This window comes from Erythrolamprus reginae, chromosome 3, assembly GCF_031021105.1.
Source record: "Erythrolamprus reginae isolate rEryReg1 chromosome 3, rEryReg1.hap1, whole genome shotgun sequence".
Lineage (NCBI taxonomy): Eukaryota > Metazoa > Chordata > Lepidosauria > Squamata > Dipsadidae > Erythrolamprus > Erythrolamprus reginae.
Genome location: NC_091952.1, coordinates 237,888,029 through 237,906,561, shown reverse-complemented (window position 1 = coordinate 237,906,561; position 18,533 = coordinate 237,888,029). Strand labels below are relative to the sequence as shown.

At 38.2% G+C, this 18,533-nt stretch overlaps 1 protein-coding gene across 1 annotated transcript in view; it reads left to right on the top strand.

Moving 5' to 3' along the window:
• Window positions 1–18,533, top strand: part of EIF3H (eukaryotic translation initiation factor 3 subunit H) — a 142,421-nt gene that overhangs the window by 23,067 nt on the left and 100,821 nt on the right. The window lies entirely within an intron of this gene.

Sequence of the window (18,533 nt, the reverse complement as noted above, 5' to 3'; positions counted from 1 at the left end):
ATGTAGTGTTCGGACTAAATTCTTGGAGCCTATTTTTGGCTAATTCATTCTTTACAAGTAATCCTGGAGTTACGAATGTAATGGAGCCTGCCAATTAAATTTGTAACTGGAGGATTCCTTGGAATGAATCACGCTAAGTGAACATGAAAACCCCCTGCCTTCGCCCATCCATTCGCTACTCGAGTTTGATTTCACAGAAGTTTGTTTTACTTGGAGTTATATTGTGTTGTTTAAGTGTTCCCTTTATTTTTCTGAGCAGTGTATGTACAAAACCACAAGAAGAATTCTTCTTCAATCAGTTGCAGGCAGCAGAGAGCAGTTAGTTTTGTTTCAGCAGAATTCAGAGTGGAAGAGTAAAGAGTAGAGAGTGAATGACGCCCGGCCTTAAGCTTCTCAGTTTTGATTCTCTGCACAGACTCAGAAGTGGTTAGCCTCCATTGGCCGACTTAGTTGCTATGTCTATTCATTGGCTGACCTTGTTGCCATTGGTTCTACCAGTCATGAATATTTATTTATTTGATTTGATTTGATTTGATTTGTATGCTGCCCCTCTCCGTAGACTCGGAGCGGCTAACAACAATAGTAAACAGCATATAACAAATCTAATGTTTAAAATAATTAAAAAACCCTTATTTAAAACCAAACATACACACAAACATACCGTGCATAAATTGTATAGGCCTAGGGGGGAAAGGGTAGTTCAGTTCCCCCAAGTCTGACGACAGAGGTGGGTTTTAAGGAGCTTACGAAAGGCAAGGAGGGTGGGGGCAATTCTGATCTCCGGGGGGAGCTGGTTCCAGAGGGTCGGGGCCGCCACAGAGAAGGCTCTTCCCCTGGGTCCCACCAGATGACATTGTTTAGTTGGCGGGACCCAAAGAAGACCGACTCTGTGGGACCTAACCGGTCACTGGGATTCGTGCAGCAGAAGGCGGACCCGGATGTATTCGGGTCCGATGGCATGAAGGGCTCTAACACATATCTCATGCTTGAACACATCCCATCCAGCCTGACTGGGCCCACTTACCTCTTGAAGATCTTGAACTGTCTTCTCTCCAGGCTCTCTGCCACTGTTTCACCTAGAACAATGGCTTGTCAAAGTTTAGAGGAGATTGTATCCTTCTAGGCGCCTTTGTAAAAAGCCCTTGCTGCCAAAACCAGAGTTGTGCTGAAAATTTGGGAGGGTGGCTCTGTTTTCAAAGTGGCTCTGTTTTTGATGGCAAGGGATTCTTGCAAAGACAATTGGAGCTTAGAGGGAGATTGCATCTCTATAGGCTCCGATCGTATTTGTAAAAAGCCCTTGCCGACAAGAACGGAGCCCTGAAAGTACTTGCCCCTGCAGACTTTGTCAAGGAAACGGCAAATGGAGGAAAGGCCTGAAAAAGTGAAGTCTTCCCTCCGTCTGGGAATAAAACATAAAGAAGAATCTGGTATTTTTCTTGGGTCATTGTTCTGTTCTTTTGGTTATTTCTAAACAGCTTTTTTTCCCTTTGAGATCTAGGAGAGATCTCACACTTCGCTCGGCAGTGATCTTATTTCATTGCTTTAGGTGAGAAACCAACTGCTTGCTTAGCACCTATTTTCCTTTAGGATATTAGAGAAAACGAGTCTTGGCATCAAAGCTCCAAAGATCACATACAGAAGGATGAGTCATGACACTGGCATATTTGCTACTGGCGTTATTAACTCCTAGGGTTGCTAGCAGCTTTTAGTGTAATTTTACCAGCTTTCTGGAAGTGATCCACTTGGATCTCTGGCAGGAATATTTCCCCCCATGTCTGAAAAACCTGGCTGAGTGGAGGACAAGCAAAGAAAAGGGGATAATGACCAAGTAAGGGATGTGGGGTTATGTTAACTTTTCTTTGGCAATATAAAATAGGAAGACTGTAGGATTCAGCCTAACATGATCATTACTGAAGAAGATTGAAAGGCCTGTGGCAGGGAAGCTTAATAGACCTCTCAGAATCCTGCCAAGTTCTGCTGAGATTTGCAAATCTCTCCTTCCTCTCTCTCCCATAGCTCCCCGAAACATCAGCAGTGGCGGGCCTGATCGCTTGTGGGTACAAATTCTTCATGGTGCTAATTTGATAATTGAAATTCCATATGTGTGCTACTCAGGCTATCCTTTAAAGAAAGAATTGTGAAGTTCGAATATGAATGGAGTCCAATCTACACAAGGGAAAACCTCTGCCATTTGGTACTTTATTTTAGGCACTGTAGTGTCAAAACTAAATCAATTAATCAATTAATTTGTATGCTGCCCTACTCTCTAGGGACTCTAGGTAGCTCACAACCAAGAAAAAATAAAACATACAGTATAATATCAGGACATCTAAAAAAGAACAATTTAAACAATTTAAAACCCACAATAAAGAAAAACCATACATGTTATTTATAGCCAGATATCAGTGGTACACCATCCAATCAACTTCCTCAGGCCTGCTGGAAGCAGCTGACTATTTGTTGCTAGGGAAAGAAAATGGAAAAAACCTAAATTAAACAAATTATTTAACAGAACAGTTTACAGAAAAAAATTATATTTATATAATAAAATTATAAGTGAACACAAGAACAAGGGGACACAATCTGAAGTTAGTTGGGGGAAAGATCAAAAGCAACATGAGAAAATATTATTTTACTGAAAGAGTAGTAGATCCTTGGAACAAACTTCCAGCAGACGTGGTTGATAAATCCACAGTAACTGAATTTAAACATGCCTGGGATAAACATATATCCATCCTAAGATAAAATACAGAAAATAATATAAGGGCAGACTAGATGGATCATGAGGTCTTTTTCTGCCGTCAGTCTTCTATGTTTCTATGTTTCTATATTATAAAATATACTTTATAATCTAAATTAACAATATAGACTGATCCTTGAAAATTACATACTTGAATAGCTGAATAGCATTCAAGAGAATCATACTATGCAATCCAGGTCAACAAAACCAACTTGTCGTGATTATTAAGGGGATACTTCTGAATTCAATACTTTAGAAGAGTCCTAGAAAAAATTACATTTCCAGCTTTTCTCTTCTTAGAGAAAAAAAGTGCTGTGACTGTCTTGTGAGCAGTTGGAAATCAGTGGAAAAAAGTTGTACTTGACACTTTTATTTTCAGAATACAGTAGTACCCCTAGATACGAGTATAATTCGTTCCAGAAGGGAGCTTGTATGTTGAGCAATTCGTATCTGGAACAAATAGCTTTAGACTTTGTTTTTCCCCTACGAGATAACCAAAATCAAGGATTCTTGCGCCACCTAGTGGACGCTCGGCTCGTATCCCAAATTTGAGCTCGGGTCTGGAACAGAAATTTCTCTCCCCTCGTGGCTCGTATCTTGAAATACTCGCATGTGGAGCAGCTCGTATCTAGAGGTGCTACTGTATATTTAAAGAATAAGTTAACATTTGTATGCTGCTTAAAATCGGTCTCCTTACTCTACTGAGAGTAACCCAGAATGGCATCCACCCACATGGCTGTGTCCCCACTGCAATTTTGCAGTGTAAATAAGATTTAAGGAGCCGGGGTGGCGCAGCAGGTAGAGTGCTGTACTGCAGGCAACTGAAGCTGACTGTAGATCTGAAGGTCAGCGGTTCAAATCTCATCACCGGCTCAAGGTTGACTCAGCCTTCCATCCTTCCGAGGTGGGTAAAATGAGGACCCGGATTGTGGGGGCAATAGGCTGGTGGCTCTGTTAAAAAGTGCTATGGCTAACAAGTTGTAAGCCGCCCTGAGTCTAAGGAGAAGGGCGGCATATAAATTGAATAAATAAATTTCCAGCAACAAAATGAATATATTAAAATTGTGATGGCACATCTATTTGAGTAAAAAGAATCCTTCAGCTTTTATCAAAAACAGTTGAAAATTCTAGTCCTTTTAAGGACATCATAGCCATATTTTTTGTTAATCTCTGAATCCAATATTTTTCTTTTGTTCAAAAAGGGAGAAATTGCTTTGTTGGAAAGAAATCTATGGGTGATCTAGGACAGGGGTATTCAAACTTGGCAAGTGTAAGACTTGTGGACTTTAATTCCCAGAATTCTCCAGCCAGCTGGCTGAGGAATTCTGGGACTTAAAAGTCCACAAGTCCTAAAGTTGCCAATTTTGGGCACCCTTGTTCTAGGATGAGATTATATATTTATTTATCTGTCTTTATTTTATTTATTTTTATTTATTTATTTATTGGATTTGTTTGCCGCCCCTCTCCGTAGACTCGGGGTGGCTAACAACAGTAATAAAAATAGCATATAACAATCCAATATTAAAACAGTTAAAAACCCTTATTATAAAACCAAACATACATACCATGCATAAAATTGTAAAGGCCTAGGGGGAAAGAGTATCTCAGTTCCCCCATGCCTGGCGGCAGAGGTGGGTTTTAAGAAGCTTACGAAAGGCAAGGAGGGTGGGGGCAATTCTAATCTCTGGGGGGAGTTGGTTCCAGAGGGCCGGGGCCGCCACAGAGAAGGTTCTTCCCCTGGGTCCCGCCAAGTGACATTGTTTAGTTGACGGGACCCGGAGAAAACCCACTCTATGGGACCTAACTGGTCGCTGGGATTCGTGCCGCAGAAGGCAGTCCCTGAGATAATATTGTCCGGTGCCATGAAGGGCTTTATAGGTCATAACCAACACTTTGAATTGTGACCGGAAGCTGATCGGCAACCAATGCAGACTGCGGAGTGTTGGTGTAACATGGGCATTTTTGGGAAAGCTCATGATTGCTCTCGCAGCTGCATTCTGCACGATCTGAAGTTTCCGAACACTTTTCAAAGGTAGCCCCATGTAGAGAGCATTACAGTAGTCAAACCTCGAGGTGATGAGGGCATGAGTGATTGTGAGCAGTGACTCACGGTCCAAATAGGGTCGCAACTGGTGCACCAGGCAAACCTGGGCAAACGCCCCCCTCGCCACAGCCGAAATAATTGTGACCAGGCAATTCTTATTTCATCTTCCTTCTGGTCTGGCCACATACGCTTGCTTACAAATTTGGCCTTTTATGAATATGTATATTTCCAAGCAGCCTGCATCTGTGGATGTCGTTACCTCAGTTTTTGTCTTGAAATGGGAAAAACATAGCTGAGAACAAGGCCTCGTAGGATGATTTGACAACAAATCTGACTAGGAAATGTAGTGAATGATCCCTGCCAAGTTATGTTCTTTTGTGGCATAGAAGAGAACAAGCCTCTTTAATTCAGTTATGGCAAAACCTTTGGACTTGGTGTTTCAAAAATTGAGAAAATTTCCTTTTGACTGCTGTCCATTATTCCATCCAAATTTCCATCATGTCCACACATATAGAGAGAGATAAAAAAGGCCTCTTCTCTTCTCTCGACACCTCTTTTTGGACCCTCTGAAAGCTATGCAAGAAAGCCCCACAATCCTGTGTGATTTACAAATTTATTTATTTATTTATTTATTGGATTTGTATGCCGCCCCTCTCTGTAGACTCGGGGCGGCTAACAACAACAATAAAAAACAGCATGTAAATCCAATACTAAAACAACTAAAAAACCCTTATTGTAAAACTAATCATACATACAAGCACAACATACCATGCATAAATTGTAAAGGCCTAGGGGGAAAGAGTATCTCAGTTCCCCCATGCCTGACGGCAGAGGTGGGTTTTAAGGAGCTTACAAAAGGCGAGGAGGGTGGGGGCAATTCTAATCTCCGGGGGGAGTTGGTTCCAGAGGGCCGGGGCCGCCACAGAGAAGGCTCTTCCCCTGGGCCCCGCCAAACGACATTGTTTAGTTGACGGGACCCGGAGAAGGCCCATTCTGTGGGACCTAACTGGTCGCTGGGATTCGTGCAGCAGAAGGCGGTCCCTGAGATAATCTGGTCCGGTGCCATAAAGGGCTTAAATACTCCAGAGGCCTTCTCTGGAAGTTGCACAAAAGGACCCTTCTCTCGCGGGGTCCTTGGAGCCTCTGAAAAATCACACAAAAATGTTCGCACAATTTTCAGGGGCCTAGTGGACAATCATTTAAATATGAGCCAGCAGTGTGCTGAAGCTGCCCAAAAAGCCAACATAGTTCTAGGGATAGATCAGAGGGATAGAATCAAGATCATGCGAAGTGTTAATACCACCTTACAATGCCTTGGTAAGGCCACACCTGGAATACTGCATCCAGTTATGGTCACCACGATGGTCAAAAAGATGTTAAGATTCTAAAAAGAGTGCCGAGAATAGCAACAAAATTGATACGGTACTGGAGGCTAAAACATATGAAGAATGTTACTTAATGAACTCAGTCTGTATAGTCTGGAGGACAGAAGGAAAAGGGGGGACATGATCGAAACATTTAAATATCTTAAAGGGTTAAAAAAGGTTCAGGATGGAAGTGTTTTTAATAGGAAAGTGAACACAAGAACAAGGGGACACAATCTGAAGTTTAGTTGGGGGAAAGATCAAAAGCAACGTGAGAAAATATTATTTCACTGAAAGAGTAGTAGATCCTTGGAACAAACTTCCAGCAGACGTGGTTGGTAAATCCACAGTAACTGAATTTAAACATGCCTGGGATAAACATATATCCATTATAAGATAAAATACAGGAAATAAGGGCAGACTAGATGGACCATGAGGTCTTTTTCTGCCGTCAGTCTTCTATGTTTCTATGTTTCTAAGAACTGGGTATATCCAGTTTGATTAAAAGAACGACTAGAAATGACATGATAGCAGTGTTCTAACATCTCAAGGGTTGCCACAAAGAAGAGGGAGTGAAGCTATTTTCCAAAGCACCTGACTGCAGGGCAAGAAGTGATGGGAGGAAACTATCATAATCAAGGAGAGAAGCAACGTAGAACTTAGAAGAAATTTACTGACAATGAAAGCAATTTGGAACAACTTGCCTCCAGAAGTTGTAAACGCTCCGACACTGGAAGTTTTTAAGAAGAGATTGGCAGCCTTTTGTCTGAAATGGTACAGAGTTTTCTGCCTAAGCAGGAGGTTGGACTAGAAGATCCCCAAGTCCCTTCCAACTCTGTTATTCTTTTCTATTCTAGAAACTCCACGTGTCAGCAAAAGCATGACGTGTCATTATGTGTTATGTGTGTCATTATGTCATTGGTTTACCATCAGAGCTTTCATCCCACAAAGTAATGTTTCAGCCAGCAAAAGGAGGGAGAGAAGGAAACCAATTATGGAAGTGAAGACTACAAACCAGCATGGAAGAAAGAACATGCTGGATAGGATTAAAAGTGCAGGCTAAAGAGCCAAACTAATCCCAGGCAATTCCTGGAATTCTGTGAATTATTGTTTTTTTTAAAAACCTATTTTTAAATATTTTGGATCCCAGAAAAAGTTATAAGTTCCAAACAAATGGATAATAACTCTGGATGAAAGGATTTTTTTTTTAAATAGATTTATGTTACTCCTTTTTTTACATTTCATAGTTGGACTATTGGAAGTGAAAGGAAACTGAGTTCCAGACAAGTGGATTGAATTAACATGAGCTTAATAACAACGTGGTATTTCTAAAAATCACTGAGACAGTGATGAAAGGACAGAAAGAATCGGAGGGATGCCTCTATGCTGATGTGATCCATTGTCCATTTTAGAATAGGGGCATTGCAGGATTCAATTTTATTTTCTACCCAATATGATTTGTGAGTTTTCTTGCTGGCATTGTGATTTAATTGTTAGGGTTGCATTTGAATTTATCTACCATTCGTTATCCTTGTGCAGTACCTTAAAATAAGAACTTTGAATAAATTACATAAATCAAACAATCATCAGTGAGGCATATTTTAATCACTGGTATGCATCTCATACTTACCCATTTTTTGTTGTATCCTAAGATGTTTATTAATATTGATTGTTTCTTCATTGCTTATTTGACCCCTATGACAATCACTAAGTGTTGTACCACAATTCTTGACAAATGTATCTTTTTCTTTTATGTACGCTGAGAGCATATGCACCAAGACAAATTCCTTGTGTGTCCAATCACACTTGGCCAATAAAAAATTCTATTCTATTCTAATAATGTACAGGCCAAAAATCTTGGCAAATATTAGGCATGTGGGAATCTTTTTTCAGTAATATGGAATCATAGAATTAGGAGATGCTATTTAGTTGACTGAGCCAACCCTCTGCTTACGCTGCAGGAATCCAAATTAAACCATTCTTAACCTTGACTGTCCAGTCTCCGCATCAACACATTCATCTTATCTTCTTGAGGAATGTCTTCTATTTCCCCTTATATGTATAAAATTATCTCCTAGGATAAAGTGCTTCATATGCCACCATAAGCATCTTGGAGAAACTGTGGAAATGGGAAGTAGGTAAGAGGGAGAGAGGGAGAGAGACAGAAGGAAGGGAGAAGGAAGAGAAAGCGATAGAGGGAGGGGACAACTAGACACAAGAACAGTTTTTTCCCAAACGCCATCACTCTACTAAACAAATAATTCCCTCAACACAGTCAGACTTTTTACTAAATCTGCACTTCTATTTCTACTAGTTTTTTTCATCATTCCCACCATCCTTTTCCTCCCACTTAGGACTGTATGACTGTAACTTGTTGCTTGTATCCTAAGATTTTTATTAATATTGATTGTTTCTTCATTGCTTATTTGACTCCCATAACAATCACTAAGTGTTGTACCACAATTCTTGACAAATGTATATTTTTCTTTTATGTACGCTGAGAGCATATGCACCAAGACAAATTCCTTGTGTGTCCAATCACACTTGGCCAATAAAAAAATTATATTCTATTCTATTTTAAGCAACAATAGATCAGGTAATATCAATAAACTAGATACATGAACAGAAGCTATCACAATTGTGCTGCTTGGTTACACTAAAGTATTAAGAGGTGACAGATGATTTCTGAGGATATATTTTTGTCCCTTTAGGTAGGAAGCTGAAATCTCTGCCAAAATTACAATTAAAATCATAATAATCCCCAAACAAGCTATATGACAGTGTGAAAAACGAGCTCATAAAAGGAGGTTTCTGCCATACCACTGTCCTGGAAAGGAGAATGCAATAAGAAGCAGCAAAGATCACAGGATATAAATTTCAATTTGCAAAACTACGTCAGTAAATGCTTTGTGTTGTACTGTTATTGATTCAGTGCTGAATAAATTTCCCACCAGATTGCAATACAGTTTTCAATCTTCAGCCAAGCTACAGTTCTTGGAATTACAGTTCCAACAAAAAGAGTTAGATTGATGGAACATAGAACAAAGTATCATCCTTTCAGTCCCTCCACACCCAAAATGCCACTTCATTTGTAACTTCAGGCAATGTCCTACACAATTCATTTGAGAATCAGCCCCACTGTAGATAGCACTTCCTTTTAAGTAGATATACATGGAATTGCTGTGCCAGATAAGAAGATCAGTGATGCATTTTGCAACTCCTGGCATTGAATAACTACTATCTTGTAATAGTGCATATTCATGTCCTGTACAAGAGATACTTTATTCATGGAAGCAGGCCTTTCAACAGTTACTTAGCCATGATAATAGAGTGTAGCTCCCAGGATCAAAGGCAATCTATTTTGGAGCATATTATCTGCCCTAATCTTTGTTTCTGTTTGTAAGTTTGAAGAGGCATTTTGGTATGTGCCCATCCATTCTCTCATATTGTTCTAGAAAAGAATCCTAAGATAAAATACAGGAAATAGTATAAGGGCAGACTAGATGGACCATGAGGTCTTTTTTTTTGCCATCAATCTTCTATGTTTCTATTTGAGCACCGTATGAGGTCTTCCAGCTGTCAGGGTTCCAAGTAACATAGAAACGTAAAAACATAGAAGTCTGACGGCAGAAAAAGACCTCATGGTCCATCTAGTCTGCCCTTATACTATTTTCTGTATTTTATCTTAGGATGGATATATGTTTATCCCAGGCATGTTTAAATTCAGTTACTGTGGATTTATCAACCACGTCTGCTGGAAGTTTGTTCCAAGGATCTACTACTCTTTCAGTAAAATAATATTTTCTCATGTTGCTTTTGATCTTTCCCCCAACTAACTTCAGATTGTGTACCCTTGTTCTTGTGTTCACTTTCCTATTAAAAACACTTCCCTCCTGGACCTTATTTAACTCTTTAACATATTTAAATGTTTCGATCATGTCCCCCCTTTTCCTTCTGTCCTCCAGACTATACAGAATCATTAAGTCTTTCCTGATACGTTTTATGCTTAAGACCTTCCACCATTCTTGTAGCCCGTCTTTGGACCCATTCAATTTTGTCAATATCTTTTTGTAGGTGAGGTCTCCAGAACTGAACACAGTATTCCAAATGTGGTCTCACCAGCACTCTATATAGCAGGATCATAATCTCCCTCTTCCTGCTTGTTATACCTCTAGCTATGCAGTAACAACCCAGATGAAATCAAAACTCCAAGGCCAAAGGTTTCTTCAAAGTATAGATTCATTAAACATGTCATATTGGCACGGCTGATGAAAACCCAACTCTAAAGCTCTCTGGGTTTTCCTTACCCGATTCAAAACCCAAAGCTCTCCCTCCCCATTATACACAACCATCACATGCCCCAATCAAGTCACAGTCCCAAGCCCAAATGACTCCCATCCACGTACCACCAGGTGCTGGTGAGAGGGTCCTTGGCTCCCACAAGAATGTTATTTTGGCTACTGTCCCACAGCTCTATCCAACTTTGCTGTGTCAACCCTGAAGATGTTCCGAGATGGCTCCAGGGTTGACGCTAGCCTTTTAAAAACTTGTCCCCTAGCTCTCAAGCAAAAATGGTACTTAATAGATTCTGCAGACAGGCTCTTCTGAACAAGCATACACTTATTTATTTATTTTTATTTATTCAATGTTTATGCCGCCCTTCTCCTTAGACTCAGGACGACTTACATGTTAGCAATAGCACTTTTTAAAAGAGAAAGCATATTGCCCCCACAATCCGGGTCCTCATTTTACCCACCTCGGAAGGATGGAAGGCTGAGTCAGCCTTGAGCCGGTGATGAGATTTGAACCGCTGACCTACAGATCTACAGTCAGCTTCAGTGGCCTGCAGCACAGCACTGTACCTGCTGCGCCACCTCGGCTCTTTGACTATACATGCTATGCCACAACAATTTTGATGCTTTATTGCTGGTTCTTTGTGCCTCTTCTCGGGAATGATTGATGAGTCATATTTATTTTCACATCTGTTGTACAGTATTCCTTAGACAGATGGCAATACTCTGTCATCTTGGCTCCGCATGAATTGGGAAGAGAAGGACTTGTTGGAGAAGGAACCGTAACTTACTGATGAGACAAATGCCTAACATGATAAAGATCTATTTTTAAAAACAGGTTAAGTAGATGTTATTGCAAACAATTGGAAAGCCAAATAATAATAGCCAAGATGAACCGTGATGTTGTAAAGTTGAGACCATGTCAGCACATTTGAAGCCAGTTATGGGGTTAAAATATTTATTTTATTTATTATTTATTAATTAGATTTGTATGCCGCCCCTCTACGTAGACTCGGGGCGGCTAACAACAATAATAAGACAATATAAACAAATCTAATATTTAAGTTAATTTAAAAACCCTAATTTAATAAACCAATCATACATACAGACATACCATGCATAATTTTTTTGTAAGCCTAGGGGGAGGAGAATATCTCAGTTCCCCCATGCCTGATGACAGAGGTGGGTTTTAAGGAGCTTACGAAAGGCAAGGAGGGTGGGGGCAACTCTGATCTCTGGGGGGAGTTGGTTCCAGAGGGTCAGGGCTGTCACAGAGAAGGCTCTTCCCCTGGGTCCCGCCAAACGGCATTGTTTAGTCGACGGGACCCGGAGAAGACCCACTCTGTGGGACCTAACTGATCGCTGGGATTCGTGCGGCAGAAGGCGGTCCCTGGGCCAACTCTGTGGGACCTAAATATTCTGGAAATGGTATGAAATGACTCATCAAAATCAACACAGCTTTCTCATCAACAGGCAATAGTGACTAGTTACATAACTAACATGATATTAGGTAGCATGCAATGTTCCTTTCCTTTGATCTAGTATTGATAAACCTGAATATAAGAATGTAAGATATCCCCACTTGGTTTTTTAAAATTCTTCTTCAGTCTCTACAAGTAAAGAATTCAGTTGCAGTCTTTAAGGAACAAAGATTCATTTCTCACTGTGAACTTTTTAAAAATGCATATGTTTCCTTGCTATGAATTACTTCAAAAAGAATAGACAATAAATCTGGAATAAATTCTAATTTAATTTGCTAGTTTAGCTGTTCCTTCAGACTGCAATAAGTTTCAAATGGAATTATTTTCTCATGCACTTCCATTAGATTTACTTCTATGATTTGGGCTCATCTGCTGCACACCTTTTACTTGATGAGGTACAAAATAAATCTGTTTCAGGTAATTAAGCAAGACCATAGCAGAATTATAATAAACACCGAGATTGGGTACAGTATTATTATTTTTTAGAGTGAGATAGTTATTGAAATATCCATTAGGGGGCATTGTTAACCAGCTTAAAAGCAATTACTTTTCATTTTGTGCCGTTACCATAAAATGAGGCATTGGGAATGAAGAGGAAACTATTTTCATTTGTTAAAAGTTCAGACATGTTTTAAGTTATCACCTTCCGTAAATAGTATAATAAGCCCATTGTATTAACTTCAGATCAACAATTTATTGCGAGTCTGTTGAAGCAGGTTCCTCTAGTTTTTAAACAAAACGAGTCAGATTGATAGGGATGTATTTCTGATGATTTCAGTATCAAATTCAAGTACAGTAAGACTTCACCTATCGCTGGTGTTACGTTCCAGACCCGGCCGCGATAGGTGAAATCCGTGATGGGGAATTTATCGACTGATAGTACTTATTTAAGTATTTATATTGTAATTGTTTTGTAAGTTTTCATTGTTTTAAGTGTTTATAAACCCTTTCCAAACAGTATTTATTTTAGATACAGTATTTAAATACAGTATTTACAATTTTAGATATATATTTTTTGAAAAACCTGCCGATCGAGTTCCGCGGGCTGTTTAAATCTGCCGATCGACTTCCTCAGAAACCCGCGAATCAGCGAAGATCCGCGAATGATTTTTCTCATTAATATTTCTTGAAAACCTGCGATGAAGTGAAGCCGCAGTAGGTGAAGCGCAGTATAGCGAGGGACTACTGTAGATATACTCTTTTCAGTGAGATGGAAACAGTCGTTTCCTCCCACTAATATTTAGACAAAGGACAAATGGTTTGTAGCCTATGCACTTGTAGACAAAAGTCCAGTGTAAATTTGTCTGGAAAACCGTTTTGATGATTCAAGAGAGAATTGGTTGAAAGTTGACATTTCAGTTAATTGACTTTGATTTCCAGTTCTTGGAAAAAAGCTGTCTCCTTGCATAAGTGGGTAGTTCAAGTTGTCTTTTTTATTTAGTATGTCAAGTTGACTTAGAAAATTGGATTAACTCATCTTCAAGTTCTAATCTTGCAATTTTAACTCTAGTACCATAGGACACCGCATAGACATTTCTGCCATTACTCTCATTTCTTGATTGCTGATTTATATCTTATTACATATGTTGTGGTTCAGCCTGAGGCTGTTCAGGGGCCGGCTGTGTCTCTACTGGCTCCATGCCCGGAGGAGGATGACAGCGAAGAGGAGGGGGCTGAACAGTCGGACGGAGGAGAGGAAAGTCAGGAATGGGATGAAGGAGAACAGCATGAGAGCCCCGGGAGGGGGAGGGCTCTCCCCAGCCAGTAGCTTGGAGTCATTAGGTGATGAAGCACAAGCCGTCATTGACATGCGACAGAGACGTTCAGATCAGAGAAAGGAGCAATTAAAGAAGTATTATCAGCACTGAATTAGGAACAGCTGGGCTTGGGTGTGGTCCTCCTTAGCAGGGTTTAAAAGGCAGGCAAGCCCTTGAAGCCATGTGGAGTGTTATCAGTTGGAGTTACGGTGTCCTGCTTTGTTCTCGGCGTCTCTGTTCCTGGCTTGTGGCCCAGCAGTTTGGAAGACCCGTGGGAGGTGTAGGTCTGCTATCTACAGCCTCGTCTTGGCAGCAAGAATCCTGTATTGCTGCATGGACTTTTGCCTTCGTGGATACATTTGAAGATACAGCATTTTATTTATTTATTTATTTATTTATTTATTTATTTATTTATTTATTTTTTATTTGTTTATTTATTTATTTATTTAGATTTGTATGCCGCCCCTCTCCGCAGACTCGGGGCGGCTCACAACAAAGTGAAAAACAATTTATAACAAATCTAAATTTCTACTAAAAACATTTTAACAACCCCATTTTCTAAACACACATACATACACACATACCATTCATAAATTGTATATGCCCGGGGGAGATTTCTCAGTTCCCCCATGCCTGATGACACAGGTGGGTCTTAAGGAGCTTACGAAAGGCAAGGAGAGTAGGGGCAGTTCTAATCTCTGGGGGGAGTTGGTTCCAGAGGGTCGGGGCCGCCACAGAGAAGGCTCTTCCCCTGGGGCCCGCCAGCCGACATTGTTTAGTTGACGGGACCCGGAGAAGGCCCACTCTGTGGGACCTAATCGGTCACTGGGATTCGTGCGGCAGCAGGCGGTCTCGGAGATATTTTTCTGTTTGTAAGGACATTTTCTGTTACCTGTGTTTTTCTTGAACTTTATAAACTGCCTTTGCCTTTTACCGGTGTGTCTGGCTTCTCTTTTTGGGTTGGTATTGGCTTCCGGAGTGACCCAGACAGCACAACATACCAGTTTTTACAGTGGAGAAGTTGCAGAGCTTCGGAATCATTCAGAAAACCTTGTTTGGATCTTATTAGTGCCCTTATATTACCTTTAAAAAAGGTAATAGATTATAAATACAGTATTTCAAATAATTCATCAGGTTTCACTTCTCTCTTTGCCTTCCTGATTTCAGCTTTGCTACCTATATAATAACATATGGGGATGAATAATGGTAATTCTATCAAGTTATTCACTGTGTGAAAAAAATCAAATTCATATTATGAGACCAACAGTGACATTACATTTTATTATGAAATGGTATCTCTGAAATAACTTCAAAGTTATCTTTAACATTTAATTCTCAGTGTTCTCTATAACATGCTAGCTAGTTTTCTTTCTTTTTTTTTTTAAGATTATGTTGGGAATATCATTGGGTTTTCTGTTTTCTCTTTCTTAAACTGCATGAGTTTTCCAAAGTTTGTTTTCTGGATATTACCAAAATATGTAAGGGTGTTTAAACTATAACAAAAATATCTTCATGAACCGAAATCTTAAAGTAAGAAATTGTGTCTAGTTAGAAAGGAACCCTTTTAAATGCAGCTTATTCATACTCCATGGATTGAAAATATTGCAGTCAGGGAGACAAAAATTTTGTCCTTTTTTTCCTTCACCATTGTTTCTAAGCTCAGTAACAATTTGCTCTTGAGGAGGGTATAAAAGCAATTTGACATGGCATAAAAATTCCAGTCTCCCCCCCTTTTAATGCTTTAATGCAAACATCATGGGATGTGGGTACATTATGTATATAATTAAACCCTTTTAGGACTCATCTTTAACAGCTGTAATGCATAAAATTATCCTAATTAATCTTTTTACATTGTTAGCCTATTTATGAACATTGTCTTTAAAAGTTTGCATGAGAAGAAACATCTAATTTTTCTTGATTTTTACATGACCCGCAGAATTTTTTGTAAGCCAAGAGCTTCTTGCTGTGCTCAGTTTAATTTTCATGATTCCATTTTTCTTTTCTTCTGTTTCTTTTTCCTCTCAATCTGTCTTATTCCTTTATAAGTATTTAATTTCCAGGTTATATTTCATTGTACGAATCCAGTCTGTAATACTTACTTTAAAGTATGAGAAAGGTTATTATTTATATAATATACTTCTGATTTCATGTTAATTTGATTACTATGTTATATGCTAAGGTACACTTTGAGTCTTGAAGAAGGAAAAAAAGAATTTTTCTATTATGAATTTATTATTGAATATACCTAAAATAATTATAAATTGTGGCTATCACTTTGCCATTCTCTTTCTTTAGGTAACTCAGAAGAATCATGAAATGTTATGCTGTCTCTTTTTAATAAAATATTGTGACATTTGTTTTAGGCAAGTGAATGCGTGTCCCTCTTGATTGATTTGAGAAGAAAGACTAAAAATTATTGTTGCCCTGCAAATGGTTACTTGCTTGTGCCAACCTTATTTATTATCTCTTTTCTTCATCTTCATTGTAATATATGCTTATTTTTCCTCTAATAGTCTGTAAGTCTTCCCATAGTAGCCTATGTGTCCCAGCTAAGTAACTACCTTTTGCATTACTCGTGATTACATGAAAAACAGCGGTATACTCTATGACTGATATACTGTACAGAAAGCACAAAACAGAAAATGCACACATTTTATAACTTATGAGACAAGCAGGTATTTAACAATCTTTTTATTTCCTTTGGCGTAAAATGTTAATTCAAACCATCACCAACTCTTAATGGCTGTTGTTTGGGTGGGGAAAATAATGTGCTATTAATTTTTTTTTTTTAAATACTAAATTGAAAAAAGATGTCTCCGGGGGGAGGGGGGGAAGAACAAGAGTCGAAAATTTAACTTTTCTTTTTCAAGAATGATGTAGGCAGGAATCAGAGTAGGTATTCTATGTACGTATGATAATTTTTTAAAAATACTAATTTGTTAGAGTGCGTTGAACTAAGGTTTAAATATTTGTGGTAGTAAATGTGCTGAATGTTCCATTTGTAAGCTATTCTGATAAGTTGTGGAAAAAGCCTTAACCAAAGATTATATACATTAAAATCCTTTTAGCCTGGACAGCTGAGAAAACTTTTAAAATTGAAGTATGTTGAATAAAGCTAAGATCTGATATTTGAAAAGTAGAATTAAGAGCTTTACTTTTAACTTTGTTTGTATTTGAGCTATGGCTATATTGTGAATTTTTTTACAGTTGATATTTATTTAAAAATTAGGAACATTAAAATATTACTTTCATTCTAAAAAGCACTGTTTAAGTGCCTTGCTTTTTTATATAATGTAGGAAGATAAAGTTTAATTGTTTTCTTTCATAAAGTACTTCTTTTTTTCAAAATTAACACATACACCAAGTGTTTAAAATTAATCTGCCTGAAATATGCAGGTTGAAGTGAAATTCTTTTTAAGTTAATATATTAAAAAGTAACATCATCAGAATATAATTTTCAAAAGTTGACATCCTAAAGATTTTTGGTGCTGTTGTTATGGATGTGAGCTACTTACTTACTTCAACAGAAAAACTTCCTAGAAAAAAATAAGATACAGTATATAAGAAAGATAACAATGAATTCTAAATGGACATTGTTTGTACATAGAACAAATCTCTATTTCATGACTGACAAAAAGTAATTGTAATATAAAATAAGTTTAAAGAAGTTGAAACTAATGTTATACCAGTTTAGCATAAATTTACTTCGAAATCAGTTGGGCCAAGTCTAAATTAAGTAATTGTTTTCATTGCTGAAAATGTTCCATCTTTTCTCCATTTATTTCAAACAGCTCATTGTTTTGAGTTTGATTTGGTATTGCTTTTGTACTTGCTTGGAATGCTTTCTTGGAGTGCCAAGCAGTTTTATTAAACTTAATATTCTGTATTGCCTCACTTGGTAAGTGAATTTTCCTTTATTGTTACAGATGCTCCCAAGCTATCTGATAAAAAGCTAATCTCTTGTTGTTTTCCTTATATTCTTTCTCCCTACATCTCTGTACCTTTTCTTTCACTCCTATAGTTTGACTGTCACCTCAAATTTATTTTATTGCAATGAATTGATCCAGATCTTTATTTACCTTTTTATTTACATTATTGGAGGAAGTCCAAAATTTTTAAAATGTAATAAATGTAAGACTAGTAAGGGAGAAGTTGCATAACTGGCTAGGTAGAACGTTTGAATATCCATCAAAGTATTTTCTGCTTGTTGATTGCTTGACATAATTTTTTTTAAAGTAAAATAGTTTTACTTAGATTCAAGGTAAAATTCTTAGCTCTGTAAACTTCCTATTAATATACACACATTGTCCTTTTTGTACATGTTTATTGCAATTGTATCTTCAAGTGTGCTTCTGAGACTGTCAGGATAATACATTTTGATAAACAAGAACTTTATTATATGCAATAATGTGAGTGCTGAAGCCAACTTTTTCATAATTACTTTACTTAACATCTATAAGTACGGTCAACATGGGCAAAGGCTGGTAGTATCCTCATTCTGGGAGTTATAATCAGACATTCAGGTTGAACAGTTAGCCTAAAGACTGATTTATTTAGTGTATTTAAATATCTCCAAAGACATCATAAAGACACTCTCAAAGAATTAGTCACAATAAAATCACATTTGGCATTAGGAATAAAAATTATATGGTGACCATAAATAATTGTCCAAGGGTTTAATTTCTACTTAGGTCTCTACACCAAAATTAGTTAATCACTGATGAACTGGATTCCATGCAATCTGTGATGGAAGCAATCTTTAAATATAGTAAAGTTTATGGCAAGAGAAATAGAGCAGGAGTCCACAAGTCTTAAAGTTGCCAAGGTTAGAGACCCCTGAAATAAAGCAAACCAA